At 34.8% G+C, this 17,128-nt stretch overlaps 1 protein-coding gene across 5 annotated transcripts in view; it reads right to left on the reverse strand.

The window, feature by feature from the left end:
• The window catches only part of LOC141379815 (uncharacterized), a 461,403-nt gene that overhangs the window by 169,778 nt on the left and 274,497 nt on the right, over nt 1–17,128 (reverse strand). The window contains exon 1 of one of the 5 annotated variants that reach the window (XM_087300929.1): nt 4,260–4,555. The exons of 2 other annotated variants lie outside the window; for them this stretch is intronic. The gene's annotated coding sequence lies outside the window, so the exon portion shown is untranslated. Of the gene's footprint in view, nt 1–4,259; nt 4,556–5,336; nt 5,360–17,128 lie in introns of those variants that run through there. 2 more of the 5 variants (XM_087300931.1, XM_087300930.1) reach the window with 2 other exon arrangements.

Genomic DNA, 17,128 nt, shown 5'->3' on the forward strand with positions numbered 1-17,128 from the left:
GCAATTTTGTGTGACCAAAGAAATCAAAAATAAATTTAGTTCTGTCGAAAAACGGCCACTATAGTTATGAAGTGACGTGCGTCTGTTTAATACAGCATGATCTGCAGAAGGCTGTGCAGAGCCCGAGTCACCATAAGCGAGTGGCAAAAACATTTGGATATGTTTGAAGAAAAGGTCTTTTGTACTATGCATTAATATCTTCAATAGGGATGCAACAATTAGCCGATTTCACTATTAACTGCGCTTTAATTTGTCACAGTTAATTAATCGTAAAGGCTTCTCTAAGCTGCATGTCTGTTGCATGGAGCAAAAGAAACTGCTGCAAATAAAAGTTATGCCAAGTTGCCAACTGTGTAGTTTAAAGTTTCAAGTATGTACACTGAAGCTAATATGCACACACACTGGATTAATAGCAGTGACCATTCTCATATCATGTCTTTTCCGCTTGCAAGTTTGTCATTTCTAATGTAAAAATATATGACAATATGTGCACACAAGCAGAACAAGCAGTATGCATGCAGTAAAAAACATCTCACAGTGAGAGTTGTGCATGCCTTTTAGTGCAATGTAAACAAAAGATATGTTAGACGAATTATTAGTAAAATGATTATGTATGCATATCCGCAGATGATAACAACAGTTAATCTAAATAGCTACTTACATTTGAATGTTTGAAGAAAAAAAATAGTCTATTGTACAATGAACTAATATTATGTAGTTTCAAAATACAATATATTAACAATTCAATGTAGGAAAAGCCAACGTGGGTGTCTTAAGGAAAAATATAGCATATGGGCTCTTATATGCAGTTGTGTCATCACATCATATAGCAAGTCATATCTCTCCAGCCCTTCGTTTGGGATGCTTTTCATGAACCAGCCCCCATGACAAACTAATTGAATAGCACTCACATACACACACACGATTTTCTAAATTGACCTTGTCTAAAAATGGCTGGTATATACAAATTAATAACTAAACATGCTCATCTCAAAGAGCTCATAACCACATCGAATACTTTTTCTAACAGGCAGTTAAAACCGATTTTATGCAACGATTTATCTAACGTTAAGCATTTCGATTTATGGACTGCTTGACTGTATGAAATAACTTCCCTTTTGTGTTTTTCCAGGTTATGAAATCATTACATTGGCCTTCCTGTCCAAGTGGTGCTCGCTGCAGAGCCATTTGAGGAGAGCTGAGCTCCAGAGAGGGGGAGCTTAAGCTTGAGCTCCACCTTTTTTGCACTTCTTCTACGAGTGATGTCTCTGGGGGTAGGGTTAGGGGTGGGGTTTACGCATTAAAACAGCTTACAGGAGGAGGAGCGACAGCTCATGCTCCCCCTCGCTGGAGCTCAGCTCTTCTCAAATGGCTCTGCAGCGAGCACCCTCTCTTCCTGTCTGCTCCTCAGCCCGAACTTGGGAAAATGGTGTCTGTGGAAGACGTTAACGTTATTTGGGCCAGCATGTTAAGAAAATCTTGCTTTAAATCTACGGGACTATAAATTACATGCTGCAAATAAGATTAAAGCAAACTTGTCATCTATGTTTGCAGTTAATGAGTAGCTCATCTGTCTGGATGTGTGAAGTCATGGTTTGTGAAGCAAATGGCTCATAAAAAAAAAAAAAAACACCAGCAGGTGGATATTATTGTGACCAGTCCTTAAAACTAACCATACACAAATTTAATATATGAAATGTACAAATGAGTAATAGAAATAAATTAACTCTACCAACCTAAAACATATAGCTTTGTTAGTCATTTTAATTAAACTAATTCAACGTAAAGTCCATATTGAATCCATTTTCACATGCTTATGACAAGTGCTTCTCAACTAAGTAAAGAAAAAATAAGACATAACTTTATTAAATACATTATTTACCTTTTGATATTCTCCAGTTAATAATGGTTTCCCATAATCCTGATTAAAACACATGGTTCGGTTCATTGCTATTCATGGTGACTGAAATAAAATAGCGTCTATGAGAAGAGTTTTAGCTGACAGAAGCGCACACCACATAAAATGTTTCAGATGTATACATGTCGAACTACCAGTGTTAATAAGGTCAAGCTTTCAATAATTACACCAGTCAGATGATACTCTATTAATGCGAGTTAAACACTATAAGACAACGCTTCACTCTAAAACATTGTAAAACCAGGATTTTTACTCAATTTTGCTGTGCATGTGTTTTTGAACACCAAAGAACATTTTCTAAGCTGAAATGGTGGTCCTTGGTGATTTATAAAAAGTCCATCTGCAGCTCCTGGTACTTTGAGAGTCAACATAATAATAATAATAATCATAATAATAACAATAATAATAATAATAATAAATGCATACGAGGCTAAATTAATATCCATGGCTCCTGACACTGAAGTATCATGAAGCAAATAACAAAGAAACTGAACACTATCATTTTTAAGTGACTTCAAGGCTTTGTATCAAACCATTAAATGTGGTTTAATAAATGACAATAAAACAAAACATTATAATAAAATGCAATTAAAATTGATGCCATTTTGTCAAAAGGTGAAATGAGGGTACAGAGGCCCAAGAACTGGCGCTGAGGAACAACAGCATGTCTACTGCCAACAAAGTCCAAATAAAGCTTTTAATACGTTCACTATTGATCCTGTGCTGAAATAAACTCAGTGTATTGGCAGGGCTGGAATCCTACTTTGAAGGGACTCCATAATGCAGCTAGTCAATGGTAAGCTCTCTGCAATCAATCCCAAATAACAGTTAATTACAGCTCACGTCCATTTTGAGGGAAGACTGGTAAAAATAAGAGAGAAAGACTCGAGGCAAATATAAAGCCGAAGAGAGAGATGCTAAACAGATAAAGTGATGTGTTGAAGAAAAAAGGCCATCTTTCCATTAACCCTGAAGTACTAAACATCTGAACGCAAATCTACCAAACAACTGGATGCTTTGGGTTTGGCTAGTTAGCTTAAGACCCCATAAAAGGGTATAATTTATATAAAGTATATTTTATGGTTTCCATTTGATATGTGAAGCATTTAATACAAATGCAGTGGAGAAACTATACATTTGCTGGCTTGTTTTATTTCAACTTTGGATAAGATATTAAGAAACCTAATCACTTGACCCAAACCCAGCCCAGCATTTTTGTCAGTGTCAATCCAAATTCTTTATAACTTTCAAACATGACACATTTACTCCATATTTTATACATGTTTCATCTGCAAATTGAACAAATAAAACCAAAAACAAAGGAAATGCTAGCATTCAAAACCCTTACAGCCAAAAACAATGCAACATTTAATATAACATGAAAATGCTATACTTTACAAATCCAAACATGCTAACAGAAGCACAGCACTAAAAACAGAAAGAATGTCAAAAATAAAACTTACCACTTTTTCAAAATGGCTCATCTTAAGGCTCAATGATGTCACATTCTCTTCAAACATGGCACATTTACTACAAATTTTATACATGGTTTAACTGCGTATTCAACAAACAATACCAAAAACAAAATGAATCTCCCTTATCAAAGTTATTGAATGCTAACGTCAGCATTCAAAACCCTTACAACAAAAACAATACAAAATTTCCGTTCATTTTATGTAACATGGAAATGCTACACTTAAATCCAAACAAGCTCACAAAATTGCTCATCTGAGAGCTCAGTGATGTCACTTCCTCTTCGCACCCGACATATGTACTAAAATTTGTATACATGCTTTATCTGTTAATTCAACAAACAATGTCAAAAACAAATGTTAGCATTTAAAACACAACAAAAACAATACAACATTTCCGTTCATTTTATGTAACATGGAAATGTTACATAAAATGGAATTTGTCTACATGCTTTATCTGTTAATTCAACAAACAATACCAAAAACAAAATGAATGCCATCTCCCTCATCAAACTCTTTTGAATGCTAATGTTAGCATTCAAAACACAACAAAAACAATACAACATTTACGTTAATTTTATGTGACATGGAAATGCTACACTTAAGAAATCCAAACAAGCTCACAATATGGCTCATCTGAAGCCTCAATGATGCCACTTCAACTTCAACACATTTACTACAAATGTTATACTATACATGCTTCATCTGCGAATTCAACAAATAAAACCAAACACAAAATGAATGACAAAAACAAAATGAATGCTAACGTTAGCATTCAAAACCCTTACAACGAAAACAATACAACCTTTCTGTTCATTTTATGTACACAGAACACAGCAAAAACAACATCAAGTGAGAGCAAAACTTACCACTTCTCATCTGAAGGCTCAGTGATGTCAATTCCTCCTCAAACATGACACATTTACTACAACTTTTATACATTCTTCATCTGCGAATATCTCAAATAAACCCCAAAACAAAATTAATGCTATCTCTCTTATTTATTGCTAACTCTTTTGAATGCTAATGTTAGCATTCAAAACACAACAAAAACAATACAATATATCTGTTAATTTAATGTAGCATGGAAATACTCGACAAATTCAAACAAGCTCACAAAAACACAGCAAAAACAACAAGTGAGGGTAAAACTCACCACATCTTCAAAATGGCTCATCTGAAGGCTCAATGATGTCACTTCCTCCTTTAACAGGACACATTTACTACAACAACTTTGATACATTCTTCATCTTAGAATATAACAAATAAACCCAAAAACAAATTTATTAAAGTCTTATCAAAGTATTTTGATTGCTAACGTTAGCATTCAAAACCATTACAACCACAACAAAAAAACAGAACCTTTCCGTTCATTTTATGTAACAACATGGAAATGCTACACTTGACAAATCCAAACAAGCTTGTAAAATGGCTCATCTGAAGCCTCAATTATGTCACGTCCTCTTCAAACACAACACATTTAATACGCTTCATCTGCAAATTCAACAAACAATACCAAAAAGAAAATCTCTCTAATCAAAGTATTTGGATTGCTAATGTAAGCATTCAAAACACAACCAAAAAAAACTATACATTTCTGTTAATTTAATGTAGCATGGGCACACTATGCTTAAATCCTAACAGGCTCACAAAATGGCCAATCTGAAGGCTCAATGATGTCACTTCCTCTTCAATCACAACACATATACACCAAATTTTATATGTTTCATCTGCGAATTCATCAAACAATACCAAAAACAAAATGAATGACAAAAACAAAATGAATGCCATCTCTCTTATCAAAGTCTCTTGAATGCTAACATTAGCATTCAAAACACAACAAAAACAATACAACATTTCCGTTCATTTTATGTAACATGGAAATGCTACGCTTAACAAATCCAAACAAGCTCACAAAAACCACATCAAGTGAGAGTAAATCTTACCACTTCTTTAAAATGGCTCTTCTGAAGGCTCAGTGATGTCACTTCCTCCTTTTCATCATATAATTTAAAGGGACAAAGTAATAGTTAGAAATAAACACTTAACTAACAGGGAATGTTCTCTTATATATATATATATATATATATATATATATATATATATATATATATATATATATATATATATATATATATATATATATATATATATATATATATATATATATATATATATATATATATTAGCTGGGTAAAGTGTGATAAGGTTTTATCATGGTTTTAAATTAACACATTTAATCTCGTATAACCCTTGCCAGTGTATCACATAAGTACATCTTGCTACTAAATCTACATACTGTAAAAAAGACATCCAAACTTTGGAACACTTTATGTGATAAAACTGCAGCCAACTCAAGCAAATGTACCGAGATAAAATATTCAAGAAGTCTTTAGGTAACAAAAGAGGTATTACTCAGAAATGGCTGAGCATCAACTTAATAGTGTGTCAGATGTTTGAATGTTATCATCTGCCCATGATATATACACTTTCAGCTCGAGGGCGCAGAGCAAACTGCCCGTTTCATAGCACAAGCATTTCAGACTCCTCCGCTGATGGCAGCCTAATAGCGTTTATGTTACCAGAAAGTGCAAAGCTCTTCTTTTTCCAGTTACATATCATTAATTTAAACAGTTTATACAGCTGCATATTTACTGAGGCAAGTAGGGGTAAGTGCCCTACTTAAGGTTCTGCCGTATCCCGCTGTGTGGACGTTGAGTGAGTATGAATATGACCTCAAGAGCTCTTGTACGGCTCTGTATCGTCTGCCCACCTGCAAAGGCTATAGCTTAGACATGCAGGATGATGCGGTCAGTTTTTTTTTTTTTTTTTTTGCCTATGCCTCATGGTCACATTTACTCAATCAATTTCATAAGTTTGCCAACAAAAAAGATTATGGTAAAGTTATGTTTAAAGATTAATTTCCACCAGAAACGACAATTAAATTGCATTTTCATCATTTACTCACCCATATGTGTGCATGTGAAATTAGTGATTTATCTTCTATGGCCAAAATCAAGTACAGTTAATATTATATCTAGGTAATTTTTTTTTTTCCAATAGCAAAAAAATAAATCTAAATTATTATTTTTTTTAATAGCAGTGTGCATTGCAAAAAAAAAAACTTAAAAGACCATTTTGCATTTACCACTCAGATTCCATATTTTCAAATATTCAAATGCAAAGTCATATCTTGGGCAAATATTGTCCTATAATACCAAATCCAATTAAAATAACAGGACTTTTTTTAGGAAAAAGTCCAAGAATTTGACACAATAAATGCTGAAGCTGAATGAATTATTTCTTTAATTAGCGGAAGGTAAAAAACATTTCTAGTTGAATAAATGAAGCTATATACTGTACATTCACTTTATTAGGTACACCTGTCCAAATGCTTGTTAACGTACATTTCTTGCCAGAGCTCGGAGGAGAATAGCCAGACTGGTTCGAGTTAATAGAAAGACAACAGTAAGTCAAATAACTACTTGTTATAACTGAGGTATGCAGAAGAGTACGTCCGGACCACACCGGGTTCCACTCCTGTCAGCTAAGAACAGGAAACTGAGGCTACAATTTGCCCAGGTTCATCAAAATTGGAGAATAGAAGATTGGAAAAACGTTGCCTGGTGTGATAAGTCTTAATTTCTGCTGCAACATTATGATGGTATGGTCAGAATTTGGCGAAAACAACATGAAAGCATAGATCCATTCTGCCTTGTATCAACGGTTCAGGTTGGTGGTAGTGGTGTAATGGTGTGTGGCAGGCCCAGATTGGCTAATCGGGAGGACCGGGAGAATTCCCGGTGGGCCGGTCCGTTTTTTGGTCGCGAGGGCCAGTGTCCCTAGCTCCAGAATCTGTCGCTCTTAGCAGTCACAATTTTTAAAAATAATTTATTTATTTACTTGACCACAGCCTTCTTATTCATTATTTTACTGCAGCTCTGCTCTTTTTCAATCTGCAGGTTAATGACGATATAACTAGATAAGTCACCAGTCCATGTACAGCCGTTGTGGTACAGTGGTTAGCACATTAAGTTATGACGCCGCCATCCTGGGTTTGGTCCTTGTCTAAGTAACTTTTTTCTTTCTTTTTTTTTTTAAGCGATATTATACTGTAAGGGTTGTTGAACATTTGAAGTTCTAAAACAGCTGTTTTCTCAAAAAAAAAAAAAAACGTGATAGTGTAATTAGAAACTGAATTAGAAATGACCTTATTTTAATATTGTCAGTGGTGAACTGAGGTGGGCCGGTCTATGGCTTGAAACTCAAGGGCTGAAAAAGAGTCCCACTCCGGCCCTGGTGTGTGGGATATTTTTTTTGGGCACACTTTGCGTCAATTAGTACCAATTGAGCATTGTGTCAATGCCACAGCCTACCTGAATATTGGTTCTGACCATGTCCATCCCTTTCTGACCACAGTGTACCCATCTTCTGATGGCTACTTCCAGCAGGATAACGCACCATGTCATAAAGCGTGAATCATCTCAGACTGGTTTCTTGAACATGGCAATGTTCACTGTACTCAAATGGCCTCCACAGTCACCTGTTATCAATCCAATAGAGCACCTTTGGGATGTGCCGGAACGGGAGATTCGCATCATGGATGCATCATGGAAATCTGGAGCAACTGCATGATACTATCATGTCAATATAGACCAAAGTCTCTAAGGGAATTTTCCTGTGTCTGTTGAATCTATACCATGAAGGATTAAGGCAGTTATGACGGAAAAAGGGGGTCCAATCCGGTACTAGTAAGATGTATCTACAGTAATAAGGTGGTCGGTGAGTGTATACACTAGGAAGAAAAACTTTTTCATCAGTAATTTCACTTAGTTTAAAGCCGTCTGCTTCAGGTAGGTTTGCTTTGAACTCCCAAACAAACTAATACTAATGTATCGAACCTGTCTTCCCTTCTTTCTGTATTTGCACTCCTCTTTTTCTATCTCCTGCGATGGCTCACTAATAGATTTAGCAAAGATTGCACAGGCATTTATTACCACATGTAATTGAACGTGATGATTATCGTTGTTGTGTAATGTGATTTTGATGTGGCGTGATGGTTATGTATAAGCCCTAATGACTTGCCTCCGAGGGTTACAGCTCACACGAAGAAAAAATAAGAACGAAAAAAGAAAAAGAATTTGATTTAGATTTCCCCCCGTTTTCACTTGACATATAAATAAAGGGATTTAATTAAAGCTTTCCTTCGGCAGCTTGCATTCGCAAATAATCGTCCATTTTATGAGTTTCCTTTTTGGAGATGAGGGACGTGATTGATAGAAGTGTCGTCTTTTCGTATGCACATGTGTGTGTGTGTGTGTGTGTTTGCAACTGTCTGCTGGCACGGTGCAGAGAGAGAGCCGTTGTTATTTGTAAATATGAGTTATGGCCGAGCAGGTCTGCACTGCGCCTCTGGTTCAGACACTCGAATTGCTGTATTTAAATCAGAATGAATCTATATTTTTTGCTGTTCAGTACAAGGCCGGGAAAGTCATATTCTCCTCATCACCTTTGGAAAGCACGCACTCCTGCATATATTGGTCGACAAATGCTCGGCTTAACATAAACTTGTCCATTAAGGGCACATTTCATGAGCAAACTCCTTCAAAATGGGGCCAAATTGGCTTCGGTGGGACTATAACCTGTTATTATTGTTCAGTGTTATCGACCTTTTTATTTTAGTATGCAGCAGGCCGAAAGAGGAAAGAAAGAGGCCAGTCTTTCTAAATGGCCTTGTGAATGGCAGTCCGCCGTAGAAGCCCATTATACGACATGCAACTCACTAGATTAGACAAACAAGCACTCCGAACATCAAAAATGCATGCAAACTTGGCCAAGAAGGGCTGCGTAGTCGATGCATATACATTTGCTCTGTCCTTCCTCTCTCTTTTTCTCAGCACACACACACACACAAGGAGAGTAAGTAAAGAGAAAGCCAGAGCTTTGCTTGACATTATTAGTTTTGCATTTGGGCCCGGTGCCCGGAGTAACGCTATGGATTTTCGTCTTACTTTCCTATAATTGGATGAGTTAAATTTCTCCATTCATTACACAAGCGCATGACCTTGTGACCTCCGCTGCTCTCACGTTTTATTAGCACTCTCATCCCCTGTTAATACGGACCCCTGTCCCTAAAGACCCCGCTCTGCACTCATTTTCATTTCTTTCTCATTTTCTCCAGTTTCTCTTTTTCCAAGACAGTAATTACAGATCTGTTTTAAGGCATTGTGTAAAAGTACATACATGTTGACTTTACAACTATGTGCAAAATACTGTTAAATGTCCAATATAACATTTCATATTGTGTCTATTGTTAAATAAAGCATTAAATAATGCTACAAGGGAATTTATGCATCACAATATTGTAATGTACAGTACAGGATATTCAGATATATACTAACCAGATACTGTATTTTTTGAGTTTTACTAAATAGCACATTAAACACGGATATTAAATTTACAGCACAGTATTGTTCATACTAATAAATAGGTTTTAAATTTCTTGTTATGTCCTTTAGATGTTATTAATAAACGAATGGTATTTTAGGCATAACATATAATACTTTTGTGTGCGCATAACCAGTCAATGGTGAAAGAACAATTGAAATTGATATTTGTGCAGTGAATATATACATATATACAATGAATAATCTAATGGAGATGAGGTACTGTAGATAGAAGTGCTTAAATCATAGAAAGAAATATAGCAAAACATACTAATTGTATTAAACATACTTAACTGAATATCAAAAAGCATGAAAAGAAACCTCTTCAACGTATTAAAGTCTTTACTAAACCACTCTAACTAAAAAACAAAGCATACACAAAACAGCACACTCTACTTAACCCAATGGAATATTACAGAAGTTAATCTGAGTTTTGTAAATGTACATCGTGCAACTTACTTCTATACCCTCTCCGAGGTATTATTCAAGAGTATCAGTTCAGAACAAACACATTTCAATCTCACATAGATTTCAGTCACAAAATCCAAGCAAAACCAAATTTCTCTTAGATTAGTCCTCGCAAGAGAGACTGTCCTCATAGAGACCCATTCAACACAAAAATCAGAGCAGGGAAAAGGTGAGAGTGAGAGCGAGAGAGAAAGAGATCGCCATTGCAATGTGGGCCGACTTTTTAAATGGGTCGGCATTTACGCTGACCAGCGCTTATTTATTTATTTTTTTTGTATTACTCTTATTCTAACTCCAAGAAACTGTATAATACAATTTAGAAAACAGTAAAAGAGAACAGCATAAAAAGCAAAATAAATAAAACAAAATAAGTATGAAAATAAAATAATAATAATTTGTGTTGGTTATGGTTACTGTTTTTATTAATTTCACCACCATTTTTTTAATTTTCCCTCCTAATATGGTTTCTAAAATGTCCTTTTCAGATCATAAAATGACAATTTTCCTGATTCATTTATTAAATTATGAACAGTGGAAATCAAAGCCCACAACCTACAACTTCCAAAATTTTGAGGTAACTACTTAAAGAACACTGTTAAAATGCTGGCTTCTACATAATTCCTTCATATTGTCCCAATGCAAATATAATAACTAAATAATAATGCAATAAAATAATTTAATAAAAACATTAAATAAAAAAGAGACTAATTTTTTTATAAAAAAAGATTAAATTAATATAAAATTATTAAATAAAAATTCAAGTAGCATGAAAGATTTCTTATTATCAATTAATCTAAGTGAGTTCATAAAATGTTCTATTTCACATAAGAAGTCTATAATTTTATTTATTTTATTATTTTTTTTTAAAGAAACCTGTTTGTAAAAGTAAAAGTTCCCAGCATGTATAAGAAAGATCACAAGGGCATAATCAGCATCATTTTTTTATTTTTTTATTATTTTCAATTTTTTTTTAAATGCGTGTGTGTAAAACAACATAATTTGCTAAAAGAAATTACTGTATAGGGTTCTTCTCTAAGGAAGTTGTTACTCCACCTCGTTTAGATCATCATAAAGGCATTTTACGTTTGCATCGTGATAGTTCACAATTATTCACGATGCATCGTGAAATGCCTTTATGATGATCTAAACAATGATCTTTCAGATTGCAATAATGCAACAAGTACATAGCAAAAGTGCACACAATGCACATTTTCAATGCACAAAAAGCATTGTAAATCAAGTAATTCTTGTCAAAATATATGTGAAATAATGTTCCACTGTTATTTATGTAAAAAATAAACACATTTGACCTTTGCTTGTTAAAATATACAAAATAATGAGTGATCTTACTAAATTATGTAATATTTTAAATAATTTTAAAAATGTTCACACGTGGGTATAATTTACTGGTTTGAAGAATAGAAACGAAGTATAAATATTAAAATAATATATTATTATCCTAAAATAGGGTATTTAATTAGTCATCAAATTATTATTTTCTTAATCCTGACAGGAATATATAAGTTATTGTTAATGCTGTGATATTATTTTATTCATAAAATTAAAGTGTATGAAAATGTAAAGCTATATGTTTTGGCAGGACATAAAAAACGAAGAAAAAAAAACAATTTACAAACCAAACACTCACACACATGCACGAACCCCAAACCAAGCATGCACACACACTGGGAATATGCAGAAAGACATGTGGTACAAAGACTTCACCACACAAGGAGTGCATGCATATTTTATGAAAAGTCAACAGATTGCTGTGTTCCGAGCCTGATGTCTTATATTGCTTCTCTGTCCCCCAGCTGTGTCCCAGCAGCCCGTGTTAGATCATTGTGTTCATGGACGAGTCCGACGCAAAGCAGCATAGAGAAAGACTCAGATCCAGATTGCAGCATTAGAGCACCTGCAGAGACCAATGCATCAAGTCTCCTCATTCTAAAAGTGGCCACAATGGGCAGATTCCATACAGGATTGACTATAATCCTGCAGAGGGTCACGGGATCAGGGCTATCAATGCTCGCATGACATCTACTGTACATTGGAGATTCTTACAAATTGGATCAGAAGAGTAAATAAAACTTTCTGTCATGTGAAATGTAAAATGAGAAAGTAGTAGCTTACTCAAGTGCATGTGATCCTATATGTAAAATATACAGTATTGTAATACAACAAGGGGCAACAAAGGGTATAGCGCTGTCACTTCACAGCAAGAAGATCACTGGATTGAGTCCTGGCTGGGTCAGTTGGCATTTCAGTGCGGAGTTTGCATGTTCTCCCCATGTTCATGTGGGTTTCCTCTGGGTGCTCTGGTTTCCCCCAAAGTCCAAAGACATGAGATGTATGTGAATTGAGTAAGCTGAAATTGTCTGTAGTGTATGTGTGTATGTCCTGGTCCTCCAGACTGGGGGTTGAGTGTTGTGTGAACAACTCACCTCATAAAAACTAAATGTTATGAAACACCAATATGGTGCGGGTAAATAACAACTTCAACAAAATACACCCCTCCTTAACACACCAGACATTGTGTTAGAAACTCTCATATGCATGTTTGCAAACAGGTTTGTTTCTGTGTTTGTTTATATAACTGCTATTTTCATTTATAGCACTCCATTTTTGCATCTCGTTTAAATACACACTCGAGCAGATGCTGTGGTGGTCATGGAGGAATGGAGTGCATAAGACTCCATAAAGGCCACAGTGACAAACGAGTTCCCACATTGATCCTGTGGGCTAGCCTGACCACCCGCCAATGCCCTACTCACACCTGCAGCTTCTCCACAATGGACGTCCAGCTTCTCCAGCCTCCGATGGCTAGACTGCAGCTCCACGCAGGAAGTTTGGCCAGAAGAATAATGGTCATATCCAACAGAGCCTGGTTTCTCTCAAGGTTTTTTTTTCCCTTCACCTCGTCAATTGGTGAAGTTTTTTTGTTTTTCCCACACCATTGGCTTGCTCAGATTGGGACTTGTGATGCTGCACTTCGGTGGATTCGCTCTACAGTGTTTGAACTTTCAGCAGCAAATTTAAACCACACTGAACTAAACTAAACTGAACTGAACTTCTACTCTGAAATTTGGACTTCACTAGAACTATGTTAAACTGCTTTGACACAATCTAAATTGTAAAAAGCGCAAAATATAAATAAAGAAATAAATAAAAATATAAATGGCCCTGGGAGTAAGTATGTATTCATTAATTAAATTTTTTACAGTGGAAATCAAAACCTACAACCTACAATTTCCAAAACTTTGAGGTAACTACTTAAGGAACACTGTTAAAATACTGGGTTCTACACAATTCCTTCATATTGTCCCAATACAAATTTAATAAGTCAGCCTAATTGTTTTTACAAATTCAAGAAGATTCAAAATGAAACAATTGAGTTGAATTATTTTCCCCTTGTTTATTTTTCCCCAATTTCTGTTTAACGGAGAGAAGATTTTCTCAACACATTTTTAAACATAATAGTTTTTATAACTCAATTTCTAATAACGGATTTATTTTATCTTTGTCATTCTGACAACAAATAGTATTTGACTAGATCTTTTTCAAGACACTTCTATACAGCTTAAAGTGACATTTAAAGACGTAACTAGGTTATTTAGGTTAACTATGCAGGTTAGGGTAATTAGGCAAGCTATTGTATAATGATGGTTTGTTCTGTGGACTATCGAAAAAAATATAGCTTAAAGGGCTTAATAATTTTGACCTTAAAATGGTGTTTAAAAAAATGTAAAACTGATTTTATTCTAGCCGAAATAAACAAATAAGACTTTCTCCAGAAGAAAAAATATTATCAAACATATTGTGAAAATTTCCTTGCTTTGTTTAACATCATTTGGGAAATATTTAAGAAAAAAAAAAGAAAGAAAAAAATTCAAAAGGGGGCTAATAATTCTGACTTCAACTGTATATGTGAGTCAATGGCTGAACATTCCTTAAAATATCATATTTTGTGTTACATATGTAGGAGAGAGAAACTCAAACAGGTTTGGTCATCTGTGAAATTATCCATCATAAAAAATATATATTTTACATATATTTTATTTAAATATATTCATAAGCAGAATATAAAAAGAACTGAAATGAGATAATTAAAAAAAAGAACTAATCTCCACTGTTGCCAACTTAGCAACTTCATTGCTATATTTAATGACTTTTCAGACCTCCCTAGCAACAAATTTTCAAAAAAGCGATTAGCAAAAAACCTAGCAACTTTTTTGGTATTACTGGTTATTTTTATAGACTCTCATCTGTCCATACCGTTCCTACTCTTCTCAACAAGCTGCGGGTGATGCCGTCAGCTTGAGAGCAGATCACCCTGCTCTGTACCGACTGCAAATAATTTAGCATCGCAAGCATAAAGTATTTCCCTTGTACAGTCAAACCGATCTGCTTGTCCTTTGTTTTAAATTTAAGTTTAATTTATTATTTTCTTGTTTACAGTCACAGATGTTTTAGTGACAGTTTCAGAGCTTGTATGAGTTTATTATGTCTGAGAGATTACTGCGAATTCACTACACATCTATACTGATATACTATATTCAAACAGCAATAAATTTAATTAAATTGACATGCATGCATAAAGTGTAATGCAAATGAGACCATTTTAATGTAGTCATGTAGTCATGGCCCATGAACATTTCCTGCTTCTTATCATACAATTTCATAACTGTTACAATAGGCAATTCAATCAAATCTTCAAGTTAAAACAGCTATCATAACATAATGTATCAATATGTGGACCTTTTTGGATTTTCGGAAGTTATAGAAATTACAAATGTAAAGCAGCAAATATGTTAGGGTCATTGTTATTGTTTACATTCCTCAAAATGGCCTATAAAAAATCCTAAATTAACCATAAGCTGTTAAACAAACAGAAACGGTTGGGCGTGATGATATCAGTAATATGTATGACGCTATCTAGCAACTTTCAGCTATTTTTTTTAGCAGAGCTTAGCGTCTTTTCATTAAAAACAGTTGGCAATGCTGCTAATCTCAATGGACAATTGATTCAGTGTTGATGCTAGATTTCCTTGTCAGTTAATTTTTTTATTAATTTTTAATGACTACAATGACAATTTAATCAATCACAATTTAGTAGATAGGTGCAAACATTGGTGTCGACAACAGATCTTTCTAGTGTGCAATGCACTGGACACCCATGTTTACATACACATATGCTAACAAAAATACATCATATGCCATGTGATCAGTATGTAAACTGACAAGTCTTTTTATACCCAGCAATAAAACTTCATAAAACATCTGTTAAGATCTGCTTTATGATGTGATAAACATTTATTGAGGCTTAAAAACTAAATTACAGTGACTACATTGAGGCTTTAGAACTCATTCACTGATTAGTTCTGTCTGTAACCACAAGCAAACAATGCAAATGTAGATGTCGGGGCTGTTTATTAATAACCAAGTAACAGGCTGTAGGATTAACGCACAATTCTGGTAAAATTAATCTTTCAAAACATCCTGTTTCGCGGCTGATCGGTTACTACTTTGCAGCAGTGGTATTTTAAAACAGCCAAATGCAGCAGACGGGCTAATAGCGTTCATTTAGAAAGACTGATGAATGCCAGCATGGATGGATTTGAGACTCTTGTTCTAAATTACCCATGAACCATTTTTGAGATGAGGATAAATAGAGGAAATAAGCATCCCCAAAATAACATCAAGACATATTTCACAAGCAGTCATCTCAAGCTAATTCCTCTATAATTAAACAGGAAACAAAGCATGTTGTGTCACGTTATCATCGTCACCATGATATATGTGTTGAAATGACCTTAATGATGATGCGATTACCCTTCTCAAGTGGCATTTTACAGCCTGGAGGTCTTGATTAGGTTTTTTTATGTCTTAAAGGGGTGTTCACAGCCTACTCAACCAATACAATTTTAGAAAAGCAGTTCAATAAGCTTATATCATACAATTTGGGGATTTTGTATTCAGGACGTCAGATTTGCCAAACTGTTTTTAACACTCAAAATCATACTCAAATGAGCTTTCTTTTTTATTCTTTATTTTTATTTTTACTTTTGCACTAGAGATATTTGTTAACATTAGCATATTTACAATTTTGGTCTGTTACAAATTAGTGCTGTCATAATACTAGAATTTAGAACCACCGATATTGAGATTGAGATTGAACGCCCATTTCCTGCTAATATATGAGCGCTGTTGAGCACTTTATCAAACAGCACTGATTTGTCATTGTGTTCACATGCTCAACAGAAATTACTGTGATTGGCCGTGAAGGTCATCAGTTCACCAAACTCACCACTGTTTACTGAGTGTAACCACAGATACAGGGACACTGGAGCATTTTAAAGTCGCGAGTCATGAGCAGAATGCTAGAATGTCAGCTTATAGACAAACCAGCTGATCGACGTGACTTTGAATCCATCACACTCATATGTTAGCTGGAAATGGGCGTTTTTAAAAGTTTAGTACCGATTGGAACTGAATTCCAGTATTGTGACAACCCTATTACAGATCATTTCAAATTTCCAATCTGTGCCTCGGTTGGAAAACTTATCTAGCTTGCAGCAACTTTACAAGCACTTGTGTCCTATGCCATATATTTTCCTATCCTTACAAAATATACATCAATATAAAGATAATTGAGTTGAGTATAAAGGGTTGAGTAAACTTTCATTTTTTGGTGAACTATCCCTTTAAGTATTCATAACTCTGTATTAACACCAAAGGCGGCGAGAAGGCATTTATTTTCAATGAGAGCCGGTGGCTATAAGCGGCGAGGAGCGGCACTTAGAGGAGAGTTGAAATCAAGCCAA

This window comes from Danio rerio, chromosome 21 (assembly GCF_052040795.2).
Source record: "Danio rerio strain M-AB ecotype USA chromosome 21, GRCz13ab, whole genome shotgun sequence".
Classification (NCBI taxonomy): domain Eukaryota; kingdom Metazoa; phylum Chordata; class Actinopteri; order Cypriniformes; family Danionidae; genus Danio; species Danio rerio.